General features: G+C 43.9%; 1 pseudogene; it reads right to left on the bottom strand.

Annotated features, from left to right (window-relative positions):
* Positions 1 to 21,682, bottom strand: part of LOC101616706 — a 54,415-nt pseudogene that overhangs the window by 19,701 nt on the left and 13,032 nt on the right.

Consider the following 21,682-nt stretch of genomic DNA (forward strand, 5'->3'; position numbering starts at 1 on the left):
AGTCTACGAGGAATCACCAGGTAGTCAGCAGACGCAGAACCTCTCCAGTCAGATAAAGTGCCGAGCATAAGCCCAGCACAGTGGCCCATGCCTGTAATTCCAGCACTCAGAGGCTCAGGCAGGAGGATTGCTACAAGTCTGTGATCAGCCTGGCCTACAGGCTGAATTCTAGGCCAGCCAAAGCAACTGAGTGAGATCCTGTCACAAAACACAAAACACAAAAGATGTGATAAATGGCACAGAAATGTTTTTGGTAAACCTGTGCTAACAGTATTACCCTGCCAAAAAACACACACATTTAATGAACAAGTATAGGAAATTTTTGAAAACTTCTACTTAATAGTTTTCCCTGAGCATTCATCTCAGACCTAAAATCTTCAATTTCTCCGATTTCAACTTAATAGTCAATCACTCATTCTTATTTCTTCTTAGTGGAAGACGAAAGTTAAGCATTAAGTAGACTCCTTGGGCTTTCAACATTAATAACATCTTTAGGTTTCCCAAGTAAAATAAAGACAAACAGGAGAACCTCTAAGACTGCAGTAGTAAAAACACTGTCTAGTTAGGATCATGCAGCAACCATTTCCTAACACAAGAACACTGCCTATAGATCCAGCTCCGACTTTTCTATGTGCAGCAGTGTGAAGTGTAATTCATAACCTCCTCCAGCTAAACCAGGAGGAAAAGGACTTTAGGTGCTACTGAAACTGTACTGAAAACCTGAACATGTCCCTGGACCCTCCCTGCAAAGCTGAATAGGCAAAACAGCCCTTCTTCGAGCGAGACAGACATGCAATGACCTATTGAATCCTACCAAATGTACTGATTTTTGGCTTCCCTGAAAACAAAGTCCTGGCAAAGGTTTTCAACAAAGGAAATGTATCAGAGACGCAGCAAATTGGGAGCCGGCTAGGGGATGCTTCATGGGAAGTGAATTAAAGGACATGAGATACTGAATCACACAACTGGAGAGGGGCTGAAGCCACAGTGAGACAACTTGTTAACAGCTGGATTGGTGTCCTGGAGGGGCAGAACAGTGTCCCCCTTCCTGGGGAAACAAGCTGCTTTACACACCCACAGAAGTAAGAGAATTCTATCTCAGCCAGCGAAGTCACTCACTGCATCTTGCTCCCAAAAGCAAACATTTTTGTTTTCCTGAGTAAAAGTCAAAGGGGTCTTTGGTTTGCATAAGGAAATCAAAGAGCCCAGGGCTGAATGGTTGCTTAGCATAGCTGAGTGTTCCTCCCCCAGCACCCAAAACAAAGAACGAGCTACCGTGTTCAGAACTTTTACCAAAAGTTTCCATTTTTTCTCACACAGTCCCACTAACTCTGCTAGATTAATGAAGTCTAGAACTTCCCCTTTAACTCAAGTTTAGAATTTCTTCCAACTGGCTTCTTTCAGTCTAAAGCTCTCTCCAAAGCTCTATTGTGATTAAATCAATTCCAGATCATGTAACTTTTCCACAACCCAGTATAAAGATGCAACACATCCAGTATCCTTTACCAAAATTAGGAACTGGTTTCTAAGTCTTAGAAAATTTGGACCAAAGGGCTAGATAACTGTTTCCACCTACATGACCCAAAAGTCTTACCTTAATTCCAAAGTTATGGAGTTGCCTAGCAGCTGCTAAACCTACTGGACCAGCACCAATAATGATTGATTTCTTTAAAAAAAAGAAAAGAAACAAAACTCTAGTTGGAGCAATGATGACAATACACTGTTGAAATATTCTGCCAAGCATTAAACTGCCAAGTAACATGAGTTCATCGATTTTCCTTGACATCCTTAGGAAGCTTACTCCCTACGCAGAACAGCAGTGCTTCAGGGATCCTCTTTCCTACTTCAGGAGAAACACATCACACCTAGTCTTGCTGGGGTAAGTTGGAAGGTGATGTGGGTGTTAGTACCACAGCAACACCACGATGACGTGTCGTGACCAGCAGCAGTGCCTCTGTTACAGCCAGTTACTTACACTGTGGTAGTCTTTCGGAAGAAGGCACTGGCCGGCGCCCATGGTGAGAGCTCCTGTGTTGATAAGGCCTTTCCTGGTCATGAAGTACAGAATCCTCTCCACCTCCTGGACACAGTGGATGCGCACAAGTCCCTGGACAATGATGTGAAGGACATACTTCTAAGGAATGAGTGCTTCCTGGGTTTCCAGTGAAACCAAAGTATTAGCAAATATCAATAGCAAGGAAATAAGCCACTCACAACAAATGGGCAAAGCAGGGGTTTGGGTGTAGCTCAGTGGTAACGTTTGCCTAGAACACACAAGGCTTCACATTGACCCTCACCAGCACAAAAACAAATAAATTTTTTCAAGAGCAAAGATCTAAACAGACACTTCTCAACAAGACGTCCAAGTGGTCAGCAGTAACGTGAAGATGTGCTAAGCTTCATTATCACCACCAGGAATAACTCAAAGGACAACCATGACTACCTCCACTCCAGCTCCATGGCGGCTAGAGGGCCTGTCTGGATTGCACAAGGCCTGAGGCTGCATCTCCAAGTAGCACTGGGGGAAAAGACAAAAGTGAACAAGTGTAGGTGTGATGCAGAGAAAAGGGCCTCTAACATGCTGCTGATGGTGGAATGTAAATTCACACAGCCATTAATTATGAACACAGTGTAGAGGTTCCTCAAAAAATTAAAGACTGGGCTGGAAAAATGTCTTAGTAATTTAGGTGATTGCCTGCAAAGCCAAAGGACCCAGCGCCAATTCTCCAGGACCCAAGTAAGCCAGATCCACAGGGTGTCACATGCATTTGGAGTTTGTTTGCAGTGGCTTGAAAGCCCTGGCATACCCATTGTCTTTCTCTATCTGCATCTTTCTCTAATAAAAAAATTAATAATATATTAAAAAAATTAACAATTTGGGCTAGGGAAGTGGTTAAGCAACCACAGACACTTTCTTGCAAGCCCGTGATCCAAGTTCAATCCCCCTCAGCACTCAAGTAAAGCCAACGGAGTGGGGCATGTCTGTCACCCCAAACCGGCTACCACAATGAGAGGCAGGAGAACCCAAAAACTTGTTAGCAGCAGTCAAAAAAGAAAGACCCAGTCTCCAGAGGGTGGAAATAAAGACGAAATACCTCAGGCTCGTCCTCTTACCTGCAAACATGTGCACCTTAGCATGTACATGCAGACCGACACACACACATAAATTCTCAAAAAAAAAACTAAAAAATTAACTATTGATTTATCAATCTCTCTATTGAGTGTATACCCAAAGAAGTGAAAATGTTAAGCCAAAGAGAATATGCTCCCCAAATTCACTACAACACAGTTCCCAATAGTCAAGGTAGGAAAACAAGTACCTCTCAACTGATGATTGGATAGTGAAATGTAGTACATTTGCACAATGGAATATGAGTCAGACTCACACCCCTGTCCTTTGAGAAACATAAATAAGCCTAGAGGAGATAATGCTAAGAAAACAAGAAACATATAAAAAAACAGGATGATACTGCATGACCTTGTACCATGTGAAATCTAGAACAGTCCATCTCATAGAGGGCATATGGGCATGGACTGGGGCCAGGACATACTGGTCAAAAAATACAAAATATACGTTAGGTAGAATAATTAAGTTCAAGATTACTAGTGGCTACAGCTAATACGTGAAAACCACCTAGGGAATAAACAAAGCAATCTTAGCACAAAAAAATATGTGGTATGTTGCACATACTACATTGTATTAGCCATTCTATGATGTATGTATTTCAGACTATTAGGCTGTATATCTTAAACAGTTAATTTGTCAATAAAATCAGTTCCTCAACAGTAAGCATGAAATGATAATATGACCCAAAAATTTTACTCTTAGATACTCCAAATTAAAAAAAAAGCAACTTTATATTTGGGCTGGAGAGATGGCTTAGTGGTTAAGCACTTGCCTGTGATGCCTAAGGACCCAGGTTCGAGACTCGATTCCCCAAGACCCATGTTAGCCACATGCACAAGGGGGCACATGCATCGTGAGTTCATTTCCAGTGGCTGCAGGTGCTGGCAGGCCCATTCTCTCTCCCTCTCTCTCTCTCTGCCTCTTTCTCTGTCGGATGCTCTCAAATAAATAAATAAATAAATAAATAAATAAACATAAACAAAAAAATAAAAAGAAAACTCTGTATTCAAACAAAATGTTCATAGCAGAAGTATTCAAACAGCCAACAAAAAGCCTGGAGTGCTCTGGAAGCTGTATCGTCTGATAGAGCCAGACATGCTAGTTTTCGCCTCCAGTGACATAGGAAGCAAATACAGGAGAATCCCCAGAAGCTCACAGGTCAGCCAGCATGGGGTACACAGCAGCCATGAGAGAGCCTGCCTCAAGAGAGGTGAAAGGCGAGAACCAACACCCAAGGTGTCCTCTGACCTTGGCACAAGCACCATGGCACACATATTCTTGTTCAAACATGCACAACACACACAAACACATTTTAAAAAAGATAACCATGGGCCGGAGATGCACAACATGGCGCTGTGTCAGCAGTTCACTTGCAATGGATGGAGGCCTGGGCTCACCCATCTCTACACGTGTCTTTCTCTCAAATTAAGAAAGAAAATTTTAAAAAAACAGATGACCCTGATTTTATAAAGGTTACATACCAAGCTGGGGAGATGGTTCAGCAGCTAAAGGCACTTGCATGCAAAAGGTGCCATCCTGGTTTCTGGTTTGTGGTAGTTTGAATATATGGTCCCCAATATATTCAGTGTTTTATTAGTTTGTAGTTTGCATCTGTAGACACCTGGCTGGAGGAGGTGTCACTGGGCAGATCTTAAAGTGCGGTGGTGGGTTTGAGATTTCAATCTAAAGATATGCAAAGTGTGCCTAGCTGGAGTTCCTCAAGTGTGCTGTGCTGTGTGGCTTTTGGCTTGTGCTTCTCCCTCTCTGCTTGGTCCTGTGAAGGCAGGCCAGCTTGTTCTGCCATTATGAAACTACCCCTGCTTCTGTAAGCTTCAATAAATCCCTTCCTCCATAACTGTGCCTGGTCTAGAAGTTCATCTCAGCGAACCTGAAGCTGTCTGCTACAGGGTTCGATTCCCCAGATGCCGCATAAAGCTAGATGCACAAAGTACCACATGCACCTGGAGTCTATGTGCAGTGACAAGAGGCCTGGTGTGCCCATATACACATTCTCCCTCCCCCACCACTCCGCTAAGTCTCTCACTCACACATAAATAAAAACTTATTCCATCCCCAGGTCTCGGGCCACTACATCCTTTGGCACACCTGACTTACTTTGCAGTCCGTGTACCACGGGGCAAGAACAAGGGTTCTTAACGCCAGGTACATGGTGGGATCTTGGGAATACTCTGGGAACTCATAGAGCTCATCCAGCTCCATCACGTCAGGCCTCATGTGCAGGGCTTTGCCGCATTCACTGGGCTGGTAGAAAGGCTGGTTCATGTGCGGAGCTGCAGGTGGAAGAAGCACACAGTTCCTGTAAGCTTTAACCTCCGAATCCAGAAGAGTTAAAGCACCACAACTCTTAAGAGATAAGCTGGATGAGCCATGTGATCTATTCTGCATAAATATACTTGAACTAAACAAGCATCTGCCCATTCTCCCAAAGTTCTTCACAACCTCAATTTAAAAAATTTTACTTGTTTACTGGCAAGCAGAGTGAGAAAGGGGATAGAAAGAAATGGGTGTGCCAAAGCCTCCAGCTGCTGCAAACTCCAGATTCATGGGTCACTGTGCATCTGGCTTTGCTGGGGAAATCGAACCTAGGTTGTTAGGTTTTGCAGGCAAGCATCTTAATGCTGAGCCATCATTCCAGCCCCCACAGCTTCAATTTTTCAGGAATAAAAGTTAAAAGGCATTTCTTAATTGTGCTAAACATACCAACTGTAAGCAAAGTTTGGTAGCTAAGTATAACGAAGCCATGTGACACAGCTCTAGAATTTATTATTTCATCTTGCAAGGTTGAAACTAGATGAATTAAACTCTTAATGGAAATATGTTTTACTTTTTTAATTTGAGACATGGCCTCATTAAATTGTCCAGACTAGTCTGGAATATGAGACAATCTTTCTGCCTCAGTCTCCCAAGTGCTGACACTACAGGAATAAGCTACATACCTGACTAGTTATTTTTAAAAAATATTCCCAGCTAGATCTGGTGGCACATGCATATAATGGCAGATATACAGGAGACTCTATCTTTAAAAAAAAATAGGGCAGGTTGAAGAGATGGCATAGTGGTTAAGGCATAAGCCTGAGGACTCCGTTCGACTCTCCAGGTCCCTCAGAAGCCAGATACAATGGCATAAGCACAAGGCTGCATGAGTGCACCAGGGACACATGCATCTGAGATTAATTGTAGTGGCTAGAGGCCCTGATACGACAATTCATTCTCCCTCTCTCTCTTCCATTAAAACAAACAACAACCACAACAACAACAAAACGCAGTCTATTGGACTTACCTTAAAAAAAAAAAAAAAGGAAACAAAAAACCTACAGTTAACTAGCATTTCTGATTATAAAGTAGAACTGACCTGTGATTATGCTCTACAGTAGAGGATGCAGTCAGGGATACTGTCTATCATTACTTCAGTTTTAGTGAACACACTATATTCACCAGCTAGTTATCAATTTGTATAAAATTGGGAAAAATGCTATCAAGTGCTCAACACACTCTTTAAAACTTACAGTATCATAAATATTTTCCCATGTCATTCATTGGACATAATGTCAAAGTCTATGATATATTAACTGTTTCCTTACTCTGGGTATTAAGATCTTGTTCTGTCATTTCACTATTACAAACAATGCCAAAACAAATTCTATAACACATACTCTTTGGACTAATTTGCTTGATACCTCACATTATTATACCGTTATCTAATTTTCAAATAAGCATTCCTTAAGTCTTACATATAATTCTAAGGTAAGTATAAAGCACTTTCCAATTACTGAGGGAAAATTTAACTATAAATTATAGACCATGACATCACTGAGAACATAATTGTACCATGGTACCCTCAGCAGCATCTCCCCCAAACCGTAACATACAGTCCATCAAAATCCCTTAATAAAATGGTACAGTACACAGAACCTACACACATCCTCCTGCATGCTCTAAACCATCTCTAGATGACTTTAATACCTTAACGTGATGTACACACCAAGAAGTTGATACAATGTCTCAGTTAGGGAACCGTGACAGGAGTCTGTACATATTTATGTAGATACTCATTTATTCATTTCCCCCAACAATCTTCTCCCAGGGTAGGTTGAATCCATGATGCAGAATCCAAGTATATGGAGGGTTAACTGCATAACCAAATGGATGAAATAACAAAGTGCTTTATATCATGCCTCACACATTTAAAACATCATTTGCTTTTTGCTTAACCTCACATTTCTAGGTAGGGGGTAGGGGGTAGAAGAAGGTAAAGGAAGGGCTCTCACCAAGTGCAGAGGGGGCCACCTTGGAGGCGTCCAGCTTCCCTGGGCTGGCAGTGCTGATGATGGCAGTGCTGGTGGTGGCGGCCAAAGACGAGGCAGCAGCAACGGGCGCGGTACGGTTTGTGCTGCTGCAGGAGGGGCTCATGCCCACGCAGTCAGAAGCAGGGGAGCGGCCACACTGTCTTTCAGGAAAGGAGGCTGGATGAGCATGGAGTACCACCAGTGATTGGAAACTTCCGACACTCTCTGAGAGGCACCAGCAGGAGGGAGAGAGACAACAGCAGAAAGGAAATGTGCGTGCGGACCACACCAAGTACAGGAGCTCATCTTTACTTCATCTATCCCTCTCTGCCTCTTTCCCAACTTAGACTTAATACAAATAAGGCAGAGTCTTCCTACACAGAATCACTTAAAAAAAATCTTTCAGAAGGAACAGCACACCGTAAGCGTTGACAAAATGCTGAACATAAAAGTACACAAAAGATGCTATTTTTGGTCTTAATTGCTGATCATATTCCAAAGGACTTGGCACTAGATTAAAGCACACTATAACAGCTAAACAACTACAATAAAAAGAAAACTCACATGGCTTCTATGACGCCACTGCCACACCTCCTCGTCACACAGTGTTTGATAAATGCAACTTAACTGCCGGGCCAACGATTCTGACTGTGACACAGAACCACCTCAACTCTCTTGGCGGTAGTTCTCCAGGCTGCCAACAATGCAACGTGTCATCTGGCAGAAGCTTGGGATCTCAAGACCTACAGGTGAGTCCTGCCAGAGTCCAACTCTGCTCTCCAGTCTCCTATAAGCCCGAGGCCCTGTCCACCACGCCCTCTGCTTCCCACGTGCAACTCGCTCGCCAAGCTGCTGAAGGCGTCTGCGTCTGCAGCCCTGCTCTCGGCACAGATCCCTGCCCAGCGCATGCTGTACCCACACCCCAGGCCTGCCTCCACCCAACCCACTCCTCAGTCATTTCCAAGGAAAGAGTAAACAGTCCAGCTCTAGACATTTGTAGAGAGGGCTTCATATTAGTGTCTTAAAAAGCATGACCACAGAGGCCAGACCTAGTGATGCGTTCCTTTAACGCCAGCACTGAGCAGGTAGAGGTATGAGGGTCCCTGTGAGCATCAATCAGCATGGGACCAGAGACAATTCCATGTCTGCCTGGGAGAGTTAGACCCTACCTCGAAAAAACTTTAAAAAGTCCTGAACCAAGAAGGCTTCTCTGCTATTTCCTGGGTTACACAGCTCAATGGGCAAGCTGAGACAGGCTGCAGAGAGGTTCTGCCATCTTGCTATGATCCCCTAGTTCTTCCCTCACTAGAACCACCGGAGGATGGTGCTCCAACCCACGCCCTGCATAGCACAAGAAAAGCAGTGACCAATAAACCAGCCTGTGCCATGCCAGTCATTACTCCTACACACCAGGCTGCAATTATACCAATATGCCATCAAACACCATAGTCCTGGCTGAGGAAGTGGCCAGCTCAGTGGTAGAGCACTCGCATGTTAAAGACCCCAAGCTTAAGCAGCAGCACAAAAAGAAAAGAAAAAAGTACCCTCACTTTTATACAAAGACCACTCAAGACACTGTACTTGAGGCTGGGGGTGGTGGTTGCGTGCCTTTAATCGAGAGGCAGAGGTAAGAGGATCACTGTGAGTCTGAGGCCAACCTGGGACTACAGAATTTCAGGTTAGCCTGGGTAAGAGTGAGACCCTACCTCAAGAAAAAGAAAAAAACCATTTGAGGGCTGGGGTTATAGCTCAGTGGTACAGTGGTAGGCTAGCATGCAGGCTAGCAGGGTTCTCTCCACATTACCTCCCCACCCCTACCCCCACCCCCCACACACAAAGAAAGAAAAAAAACAGAAATTTTACTTTCTATGGTATCCTGTTGGCATATTTCATCAAATATCCACTTTACTCTATTAGGGTTCCCCAAAAATTCACGGCCACTCAGGACCTTAGCACATGACCCTTCTTGGAAACAGGGTCGTTACAGGTATGCCCATGATGACGTGAAACTGGAAGGAGCTCTGAATCCACTGTAACTGGTATCCTGGGTACAGAAGAGATCTAGATAGAAGACTCGGATGTGGCCATTTATGACCGCAGCAAAGAGCAAAGTGGAGTCCAGGCAAAGTTTGACACAGAGTGCTAGCCTGGCATGCACATGGCCTTGGGTTTGATGCCTACCCCCCTACACACACACACTGTGAATAAGCTATTTCTGAAGAATTCTCTTTTCACTAACATCAGTTAAGGCACTTGCCAAAGGACCCAGGTTCAATTCCTTAGTACCCACGTAAAGCTACATGCACAAGTTGGAACAAGTGCCTGGAGTTCACTTGCTGTGGCTAGAGGCCTTGGCAAGCCTCTTCTCCTTTTCTCTCTCTCTCTCCCTTTCTCTCAAATATTTTTCTAAATGCCTCACGACTAGAGAGGGGTATCTGCACACCAAAAAAAATGCCAACTACTGGCAACTATGTGAGAGAGGCCTTTCCATTGGTGCTTTAAGAAGAACACAGCCCTACCCACACCTGGACTTTGGACCTCTAGTCCCACAAATGTGAGGAGACAATTCTACTATTTAAGTCACCTAGTCGTTTGTGGCAGCTTGTTACAGAAATGCCAGGAAGCTAATGAACTCTATCAGATGACCCTAAAACGCCCAGGAATAGGAAAGGTTAAGGGAGATAGTTATGAATATCAACCTACCCCGACCCTGAACTGAATGCAAAAATAACTGGTGGATGAACATCTAATTCCAAATGGTTTTAAGTTACTGGGCTGGGGATGTAGCTCAGTTGTAGAACACTTCCCTAGCCTGCATTAGACCCTGGGGATTCATTCCCATGCACCACAAAAGCAAGTACTTTTGAGCTTTCTGTCCTAAAGTTCAAATTCTTCTAAATGCAAAAGAGCTTTAACTTAGGAGACAGGCGGGGAAGGTACTCTAACTGTACTCCCCTTGTCTGACAATGTGCCATGGCCCCTGAACTTCACACACTGTGAACAAGCTCAAACCAACCCTAAATCACTGAAAATCAGGAAGACTCAATTTTCAAAATCATTGTAGATTGGATCTGGTTGCACAGCACATGGAGTTTGCTGGCATGGAGACAAAGTTTGCTGAAGACACCTGGAATATAACCAAGCTAGGCCAGGTGAACATACTGTGTCCACTTCTACATCTGAAAAAGCCAGAAGAAGAGGAGGCACCAGAATCCCTGAAGAACAACAGCAAGTCTGATCCCTGCACAAGGCAGGGAACAGTGTCTTCCTCTTCATTTTCTTTAAGCATAAAGCAATACACCTTTTGATCTAAGTGCATTTGTGGAGATATCACCCATACCACCACCACCCACCGGACTCTTCCTAATAGTCACCATGTTAGTCCCAAAGTCTTTGATCCCCAACCAAAGACAAACTCAAAACTGTTAATCATTAACAAAGTAAGCTTACCAAGGAAGGCCCAATGAACTCCAATCCAGAACACACAGAAATACTCACTAGATCCTCTGGGAGGGAACATTGATCTGGGCCACTAGACTGTAAAAGAAAGCCGAGTCTTAATTAGGTTTCTTCATAAAATACAGTCTTAGTATTGACTTCCCTTCAATATGCCACCTCTTTTTCACCTAGAAAAAAGTTTGATAAACCATTAGAGTGAGTGTGAAGAAAGACATGTAGGTTTATTAAAATGTTCTTGATGAAAATACAAAAGAATATAAGAATGACAAACAACAACTTCCAAAATATACACATTTTGAATGCAAAGAAATTTAGCATTATAACTCAAGACACACTCAGAGACGCTCATCAAATCTAAACTTCATGCATCTTTCAGAGATACCTGTAACAAGTACCACAGACACATTACAGTAATGTCCAAGAGTGGAGTATGTACAGCTCAGTAGCAGAAGCACGTGCATTACATCACACAAAGCCTCCCTGGATTCAACCCCAGCACTGCACGGTGTCCATACATCCAAGCACATAGGTTCAAAAAAGTTGCAGAGTTGCAGTGTGGCAGCTCACGCTTTTATTCCCAGCACTAGGGTGGCATAGGTAGGACTGATACGAGTTCAAGACCAGCCTGGAACTGCAGACTAAGTTTCAAGTCATCTGGGCTAAAGTGAGATCCTACCTCAGAGTAAAGGAAAAAGAGGTTCCAGGCAGGCCTACATAAAGTGCCACCTCCGCAGTCAGAGGATGGAGGGCTAGGTCCACCAGGACTACACGGGAAACACTGACTCAAGGAGGAAAAGCAGCAGCAAACAAAATCTCAACATATTTTTTAAAAGTTCAAAACAGTCCTGTTTCCAACAGAAAAAGTAAAAGCTAAACACAACCCAAAGTCCATGAAAAATACAATGAATAAGCTGCATTATAGTCAAAGGGATATTAGGCAGCATTGAGAGTGAGCAAGTTACAAGTCCACACTAAAACATGGCTGCATCTCACAAATAACACTTAGCCAAAGAGGCTGAATCTATCATCCTGCACGATTCTCTTTTTGAAGGTTCAAAGCCAGGCAAGCAAAGCATGTGATTACCTGCCACAGCTAAAAGGTAAGACCCTATTGTTGAAGACGGGACATGGGAATATCATGCTGGACCCACAAGGGAAACTAGCTCCCTCCTGGATGGCCCTCATAGGGCTGGGAAGCCCTGTGGGAGCCGCTGGAGGACAACTGTCACCGACAGCATGAATACACAGGGGACCCTGCAGACTACGAAATCAACCAGCCAGACAAGTACACATTTGTCCAATAGGGGCACACAGCCTCTGCAGGTAACCAAATGTTCTCTAATTGGTCATGATGCCCACTCAGTGGAAGAGAACTCATCTGATACAGGAAACCAAGTCAGAATCCCATTGTCAAAAAGTCACACTTCAGAAGGAAAGGCCCCACTGCAGAAGAGTGGGCTTGAACACCAAAAGAAAAAAAAAAAAAACTCTCAAATAACTCTGCATGTCCCCTTTAACCCAATCTGCTCTCAATCTTGGTTGGAGAATTTACTTTATATTTCAGATGGCAGAGAAAATGGAGGAGAACCAAGATACACCGATAAGGCAAGAGGACAGCCAACTGCCTACAACAAGATGTGCCACCTCTATCACATCTGCCAGGACCCAGGAAAAATTGTAGAGGAAGCAGCAACATGAATACTGTTCTCACTGCCAGCCTGACAACCAGTTACAAGTCAACGGTGAGAAGACAGGGTGGTCAATCCAAACCTGTCAAAGCAGAAATCTAGAAGCTATAGAGAACTCAACACTGAGACTTGCAACATGCCTGCCATGGCTCAGTGAACACTGCAGAAGAGGCAGCAGAAAGAATTTAAGAGTCACAGAGTGGGTAGGAATATCCTGAGGCATAATTCCCCACTACCTCACAGGAACTTAGTGAGACCTTCCTGTCCTCATAGTGAATATTGTAAAACCACTAACGAGGACCCCCAGTGTAACAGGAGCAGGAACAAGGGGATACTAGAGGATAACCTGGTATATATTAAAGAGGTAAATTTTTAATTTTTTTAATTTTATTTATTTATTTATTTATTTGAGAGCAACAGACAGAGAGAGAAAGACAGATAGAGGGAGAGAGAGAGAATGGGCGTGCCAGGGCTTCCAGCCTCTGCAAACGAACTCCAGACGCATGTGCCCCCTTGTGCATCTGGCTAACGTGGGACCTGGGGAACCAAGCCTCGAACCAGGGTCCTTAGGCTTCACAGGCAAGCGCTTAACCGCTAAGCCATCTCTCCAGCCCTATAGGTAAATTTTTAAAGACTGAAAAAGTAAGAGAGACCTGTTGGAAAGAAGATTTGGTACAGGAGGAATATGGGAGTGGAAAAGGGAACATGGTTGGAAGGGATTATGATCATGGTATACTGTTTATGTTTATGGAAGTTGTCAATATAAAGTTATAAAAATTAAGAAAGGCAAGCAGTTAGTGCTGAAAGCAAGCTGGTAAGTTACCCTGGGGAGCAAAGCTAGAGGCTATGACTGTCAAGGACACAAGATGGCATCTCAGGAGCTGGTGAGTTCTCTATTACTCTACAGCAGCCAGATGAAGGGGCACTTTGAAAATTCACTGAGCTATGCATTATGATTTGTGCATATTCTGTTTTCTAGTTATGTTTCAACACAAAAAGTTGTCTAATGACAGGAAAGCCGATCATATGGCCTAGCAGTTCTAACCTTTGGAACATACTCTAAAGAAATTCCTGCACATGCACACTAAAGGAAAACTAACAAGAATGTTCCAGGAAACAAGGTTCAGAACCCTGGAAAAGAAAACATCCGGTACCAGATGGACCCTACTCAGCAAAAAAAGAAACAATAAGCACAGCTTCATATATCAGATGTACATCCAAAGTTTCCCTGTATGATGCAAAGAACAAGTTGTAAAGGAAGACGAGAAATGTAATAGTGACCAAAGCAAAGACAGGCAAAAGTTAACTTGTTCAGCCTTCCAGAAACACATTAACTGAGTAACAAAAAGCAAGCACAGGGCTGGAGATGGCTTAGCAGTTAAGGTGCTTGCCTGTGAAGCTGAAAGACCTAGGTTCAATTCCCCAGAACCCACGTAAGCCAGATGCACAGGTGGCACATGTGTCTGGAGTTTGTCTGCAGTAGCTGGAGGCCCTGATGCGCATATTCTTCTCTCTAAGAAATAAGTAAAAATAAATTAAAAAAAGAAAAGCAAGAACAACAAATACACAATTCAAACCAGCTTTAACCCCCAAAGGATAAGGAGATACCCACAGAGAAGCTAACTAGGGGAAAAATCTGCATTGGTGCTGTAGGATAAAGTTGTTGGTGGGGACATGAACACATGTTAGAAATGCCCTTTCACCTATAAATTATTTCACATTAAAGCTACGGTACACATACTAAACTTCACTTATAGAAATTAATGCTACTAACACTCAAAAACGGCCCTGCCCTTGTTACTTAGCATGAACGTGAACAAATAACCTAAACACCAACAGCATTAAACACAGTACATCTGTTCAGTGGACTACTTAATATAGTCCCTAAAGAAAAATACTTCAGAGCAGGACAGATAGTTTAGTGGATAACGGACATGCCTGCAAAGGCAAAACACCCAGGTTCGATTCCCCAGGACTTATGTGAGCCAAATGTATAAAGTGGCACATGCACCTGAAGTTTGTTTGCACTGTCTGGAAGCCCTGACCTGCCTATTTTCTCCCTCCCCTATCCCTCCCTCCCTCCCTCCCTCCCTCTCCCTCTCTCTCTCTCTCACTCCCCTTCAAATAAATATATAGAAAGAAAAGAAAAAGACTTCAGTGTGCTGATGCCTCCTGAAGGCATTTGACAAACAAACAAAAACAAAAACAAAAAAACAAGATCCTAAACAGCACCAAGCCTGGGTATTGTGGCTCATGCCTTAATAGGTACACTTGGGAAGATCATTGTGAGTTCAAGGCCAGCCTGGAGATACAGTGAGTTCCAGGTCAGCCTGGGCAGAGAGAAGAAAAACCAAAAACCAGCACACTGCTCCCAAGCTACACAGTAAGCCATCCTTGAGAGCACACAACCCACTGCTGAAGAGGAAAGAATGTAAGAACCACATGGGTGGGGTGGGCTGGCACACGCCTTAATTCCAGCACTCAGGGGACAGGGCTAGGAGGATCCTTTGAGTTCCAGGCCAGCCTTAGAGTGAATTCCAGGTCAGCCTAGATTAGGGAGAAACCTTACATTCGTGGGGGGAGAACCATGGGATAGGGAAGAATACTTTGGGGCTCTGTAATAGTCCTCCAGACATAAACTGACGAGTGCCTTCAAGACCTCACAGTGAATACGGTCACATCCACAAGACGTGCACCTTATCGAGTTCATCAACATTATCACACAGATGGAGGGTAAGAGGAATGAGACAGCAAAATAGATAACATAGAAGAGGAGGGGAATTGAAGGTGGAAGGGAATTATGATCAAATTACAGCATGTTCATGTATTAAAACGCTCATTTGAAAAAAGACAGAAAGGGCTAGAGAGATAGTTCAGTAGTTAGGGTGCGTACCTGCAAGGCCTAAGGACCCAGGTTCGATTCCCCAGTACCAACACAAAGTGGTGCATGCACTGAGAGTTTGTTTGCAGTGGCTTGGGGCCCTGGAATTCCCCATATTCCTTCATCCTCACTTCCTCCTTTCTTCCTCCATCTTTCCCCCTTTCTCTACCTCTTTCTCTTTCTCATAAGTAGAGAGACTTAAGAGTGCTGGGGAGATGGCTCAGCAATTAAAGGTGCCTATTTACAAAGCCTGCTGGCCAGGGTTCAATTCCTCAGCCACCCATGTAAAGCCTACTACAGAAAGTGACACCAAGTGTCTGGTATTCCATCTGCCAGGAGAAAAAGTCCCTCAGAAGTTCAGGTTATGAATGGTGATTGATTCAGAGGCAGGAAGAAGACAAAGCAAAGGAGGATACAAAGAACAGGTCAGGCTTGGAGAGATCTCATGTCACGCTTAGCAGCGAAAACTTGAGATGGTCAAGAATTCAGGCTTCAACTGCAAGATTGGTGAGAAGAGAGATAGACAAGGCAACTAACCAGACACCTCCTGTGGGAAGTGTTGATAAAAAAAGAAAACCAGGCTATTAAATAAAGAACTAACACAGAGAAACTAACAAAGCAGTGAGAGGAAGCAGCAGAGCAAACGTCCTTATCAAAAACTAAGGGCAGGCACTGGACGTGGAGTATGGCAACCCAGAACGCAGGTGCCCACCACCACCCCACCCAAAGCACCTGCTGCTGCCTAGCAAAGCAGAGCAGTATGGCCGGGACCTGGACAGCCTGTGCACTGGCATGGAGCAGAGCCTGCATGGGGGTATGGCAGCTGAGCCTGACAGGAGTGACAAGAGCCACAAGAATGCCAAGGGGGACAAAGGCAGCAAGGACAATAAACAGATTCAGACTTCTCCAGTGCCTGTCCGGAAAAGTAGCAGGGATGAAGAGAAGACAGAGTCACGCATCAAGAGCTATTCCCCATAAGCCTTTAAGTTCTTCATGGAGCAGCACGTGGAAAATGTCATCAAAACCTACCAGCAGAAGGTCAACCGGAGGCTGCAGCTGGAGCAGGAAATGGCCAAAGTAATTTTACACTTTGCCTTGTTCTGATTCTGCTTTGTGTTCCTTTATCATTACAAGCACACCTCACAGGCCAGCTTCTTCAGGAAGCTGCATATATGAGCCTGTTCTTCCTCCAAGCTCAGGAGAATCTGTGGATAAATTGGCACAGTGATTTGTATGATGTGCTTGTGTATGTGTGTGTGTTGCATGTGTGTGTGCAAATGCTTGTGCATGGATGTGCACATGTGGAGGCCAGAGGACATTCACTGTCCTCGTCTATCTTCTGCCTTATCTCCATGAACAGGCTCTCACGGAACCTGGGGCTTGTGCTTTTTATTATGTTGAACCCTCCCCTCCCTGTCTCTGCTCCCCTCAGCACTGGGGCTCCAGGCATATGCAACTACACTCAGCCTTACATGGGTGCTGGGGATTGAACTCAGACCCCTGTGCTTGCACAGCAGTTTCCTTATACACTAAGCCATTCCCCCTCCCCTGATATATCCTTATTCTTCAAGAAAATCCATCAAGGATTACTTAGTAATAACATTTTTTAAAGAATAGAAAAAAAATGTTTTATAAATAGGAAGTTATAGAGAAAAAATATAATAGTGATCCATTGATCTGAGTTAGTCAATAATGTTTGTGGGTTTTGTTTTTGTTTGTTTTGAAATGGGGTTTTACTTTGTAGCCCAGGCTGGCCTGGGACCCCCAATCTTCCTGACTCAGCCTAAGGCGTTGGGATTAAAGACATGTATCACCGTGACTGGCTCAGTAAATAATGTTTTTTGGTTTTATGAGGTAGGGTCTCACGCTAGCCCAAGGCTGACCTGGAATTTACTATATAGTCCCAGGGTGGTCTCAAACTCATGACAATCCTCCTACCTCTGCCTCCCAAGTGCTGGGATTAAAGGCATGTGCCACCACACCAAGCTAATATATGTGTGTTTTTATTTGAGAAAGGGGGAGAGAAAGAGGCAGGTAGAAAATGGGTGCACCAGGGCCTCTAGTCATTTCAAATGAACTCCAAACACATGCACCACCTTGCTCATCTGGCTTATATGGTTACTGGGGAATTGACCCTGCATCTTTAGGCTTAGTAGCTAAGTGCCTTAATCACTAAGCCATCCCTTCAGCCCAGTAAATAGTGTTTTAAATATTATAATTGACACTGTAAAGTACTAAAGGTATTTATTAATGAAATTATCTAAATTTAAATATAACAGTAGGGGCTGGAGAGATGGCTTACTGGTTAAGATGTTTGCCTGCAAAGCCAAAGGACCCAGGTTCGATTCCCCAGGCCCATGTAAGCGTGATGCACAAAGGGGCACATGTTTCTGGAGTTCGTTTGCAGTGGCTGGAGGCCCTGGCACGCCCATTCTCTCTCTCTCTTCCTCTCTCTGCCTCTTTCTCTCTCTCTCTGAAATAAATAAATAAATACTAAAGTTTTAAAAAGTTTTAGATATAAGAGTAAATTAAAATTTACATAAAACCAAGCATTTAAAGCTCTAAAAGTTGTATTCTTGGGCTGGAGAGATGGCTTAGCGGTTAAGCGCTTGCCTGTGAAGCCCAAGGATCCCGGTTCAAGGCTCGATTCCCCAGGAACCACGTTAGCCAGATGCACAAGGGGCGCACATGTCTGGAGTCTGGAGTTCGTTTACAGTGTTTGGAAGCCCTGGCGTGCCCATTCCCCGCCCCCCCCCCCCCCCCGCCATCTCTCTCAAATAAAAAAAAAAATGAACAATTAAAAAAAAAAACTAAGGGCAGGCTTAGCAGTTAAAACCTTTGCCTGCGAAGCCAAAGGACCTAGGTTCAAAGGACCCATGATCATATGGTGGAAACTGAAATGTGTGAAAATTCTGTACTACCTTTTCAACTTTCTGTTAAATTATTCTAAAATAACTTCTTAAATGTGTGAACATCGAAACGCAGAATGAAGGCTGATCCAACACTCCTCATACACAAAAGTCAACTCCAAATGGCTCAAACGCCTAAACCTAAGAGCTAAAACAAGAAAAATCTTTATGACCTCACATTTGGCAGTGAGTTCCAACAGACAGCAGACACAATCAAGGAAAGAGATAAACCAAACTTTATAAAAAATAAAAGCTCAAGCATCAAAAGACAGGAACAGGACTGGAAAGATGGCACAGCCAGTAAGGCACTTGCCTGCAAAAGCCTAACAACCCAGGTTCAATTCTCCAGTGCCTATGTACAGCCAGATGTACACAGTGGCACATCCTCCCTCCCTATGCCACCCTCCCCCCACTCTCATGTCTGCTTCCAAATAAAAACAGTTTTTAAAAAGACTGGAGCAGGGTTGGAGACATGGCTTAACAGTTAAAGTGCTTGCCTGCAAAGCCTAATAACCCATGTTCTACTCTTTAGATCCCATGTAAGCCAGACGTACAAAGTGATATAAAAGCACAAGGTTACACATACATACGCACAAGATGGCACATGCATCTAGAGTTTGACTGTAGTGACTGAAGGCCCTTGAGCACCTTTGCTGCCCTCTCAGTCATAAAAATAATAAAATGAAGGTAAGTCAGACATGGTGGTGCATGCCTTTAATCCCAGCACTTGGGAGGTAGAGGTAGGAGGATCATCCATGGTTCCAGGCTAACCTCAGACTACAGAGTTAATTCCAGGTCAACCTGAGCTAGAGTGAGACCCTACCTTGAAAAACCATAAAAAGGACAGGAAAAAAAAAAAAAAGAAGAAAAAACAAGACAGAAGCAAAGTTATAAAAGAATCTGCACAAAAATAGTTTAGAAACTCAAATATGATAGGGCTTTGTATAGAGAATTTGTACAAAAAGGAGAGAAGGCTGAAGAGATGGTGGTTAAGGCATTTGTCAGGGAAGCCTACAGAGCCATGTCAGACTTTATAAACACCACATAAGCCAGATGCACAAGGTGATGCAAGCACACAAGGTATGCATGTGCACAAGGTGGTGCAGGTATCTGGAGTTTGACTGCAGTGGCTGAGGCCCTGACACGCCAATTTTCTCACCCTCTAATTAAAAAAAAAAAAAAAGAGAGAGAGAGAGAGAAACACCTTAAAGATGGGTTAAAGACTGAACTACCCATTTTCTCCAACACATGTCAGTGGCCAGTAGGCAAGGGAAAATATGCATTGACTAGACAGTAGGGAAAAGCAAATCAAAACCACAGTGAGATGCCTCTTTAAGACCACACAGGAAGCTAACAATGAAAACAAAAACAAGAGTTTGGTAGGATGAAGCGAGGAAGGAGGAGACAAGAGAGTCAGAAGTTTAAGATTCATCCTTTGATACACAGCAAGTTTCAGGCCGCCCTGCCCAACGTGACACAATGGGGGTGGGGGGAATAGTCAGTGAGGATGTGGGTAAACTGACCCCACAAATCCTGCAGACCGGGATGAAAATGATGCAGTGGCTGAGGAGGAAGTCTGGAGGTTCCTCATAAAGTTAAATACAAGCTGGTCCTAGTATCACAGGCCTGTACCTGCAGCCACTCAAGAAGTTGGCAAACTCAAGGCCTTTTGGGGCTATGGAGTGAATTTACAACCAGCCTGTGCCATTTATTGAGCCCCCAATTCAAAGTGAAAAGTACCGCAAAGTGAGCTGCAGAGATGGCTGAGCAGTGAGGGCGCTTGCCTGCAAAGTAAGGACCCAGGTTCAATTCCGCAGTATACACATAAGCCAGATGCATGAGGTGGCTCATACTTCTGAGGTTTGTTTCCAGTGGCTACAAGCCCTGGTATGCCCATTCTCTTTCTCTGTCTGTCTCTTTCTCTCACACATACATATATATACAAACACACGAGTTTAAATATTCAAACAAGCATTTGTACAAAAATGTTCACAGTAACATTATTCTTCCTAGCTGAAAGGCTGACATGATTCAAATGTTCATCAAAGATGAACGGGGCTGGGGAAAAGGCTCAGAAGCAAGGTGCTTGCTGCTCAAGCACGACAACCCGGGGTCAATCTCAGCACCACGAAAATCCAGGCATGGTGTCGTGCACATGGAATCTGCACTGGGAGAGGTAGAAACAGGAGGCTCCCTGGGCTCACTGACTAGCTAGTCTAGCTGGATCAGTGATTTCTAGGCTCAGCAAGACCCCCAGTCTCAATGAGTAAGGTGGAGAGTGAGTAAGGAAGACATGTGACATCCACCTCTGACCTACCCACACGTGCGTGCAATGAAAGATGAATGGGTTCGCACAGAGAGACATACCCTTCCAATGTACTATTACCGATATTAAGAATAAATTATTAAGGCCGGAGAGATGGCTCAGTGGTTAAGGTACTTGCCTGCAAAGTCGAAGGATCCAGGTTCGATTCTCCGGATCGCACATAAGCCAGACACACAAAAGTGAGGCAAGTGCAAGGTTGCACATGCCCACTGGGTGGAGCAAGCATCTGGCATTCAATTGCAGTGGCTGACACCCTGGCATGCCAATTCTCTCCCCCTCACTCTCTAAAGAAAAAAACTAATAATAATTTTATTTTTATTTATGAGAGGGAGAGAGGGAGACAGACAGAATGGGTGTGCCAGGGCCTCTAGCCATTGCATACAAACTCCAGTCACATGTGCCACCATGTGCATCTGGCTTATTTGGGTACTGGGCAATCGAATCTGGGTCCTTAGGCTTTGCAGGCAAGTGCCTTAACCACTGAGTCATTTCGCCAGCCCCATAAAATATTAATTTTATGTTATGTGAATTTTACTTTAGTAAGAAATGTGTGCACAACTTTAATCCCAGCACTCGGGAAGCAGAGGCAGTAGAAGGATTGCATTGAGTTCAAAGCCAGCCTGGGACTACAGTGAGTTCCAGGTCAGTGTGGGCTAGAGCAAGACCCTACCTCAGAAAAAAATTGTTTAAATACACATATATTCTTAAAGAAATCCACAACTTGTTACACTGTTATATGTATGATATTATTATGATATACATATTTACTGAACTATTTTCAATGAATGGCAAAATGGATGAAGGGTAATAAAACTTAAAAATGCACATGCACATCTCCCGGTGGTGTCCTGAAACAACTTGAGGTCGCTCGAGTTGTTTTAGGACAACACCTGGGTGATGCGAGTGTGCCTGCACTGAGATTACACGCTCTACACCTTAGGGGCATTCTTTCTGAGCTGCTGTGAGGAAATCTGGGATGATACTG

This window comes from Jaculus jaculus, chromosome 17 (genome assembly GCF_020740685.1).
Source record: "Jaculus jaculus isolate mJacJac1 chromosome 17, mJacJac1.mat.Y.cur, whole genome shotgun sequence".
In the NCBI taxonomy this organism is placed as follows: domain Eukaryota; kingdom Metazoa; phylum Chordata; class Mammalia; order Rodentia; family Dipodidae; genus Jaculus; species Jaculus jaculus.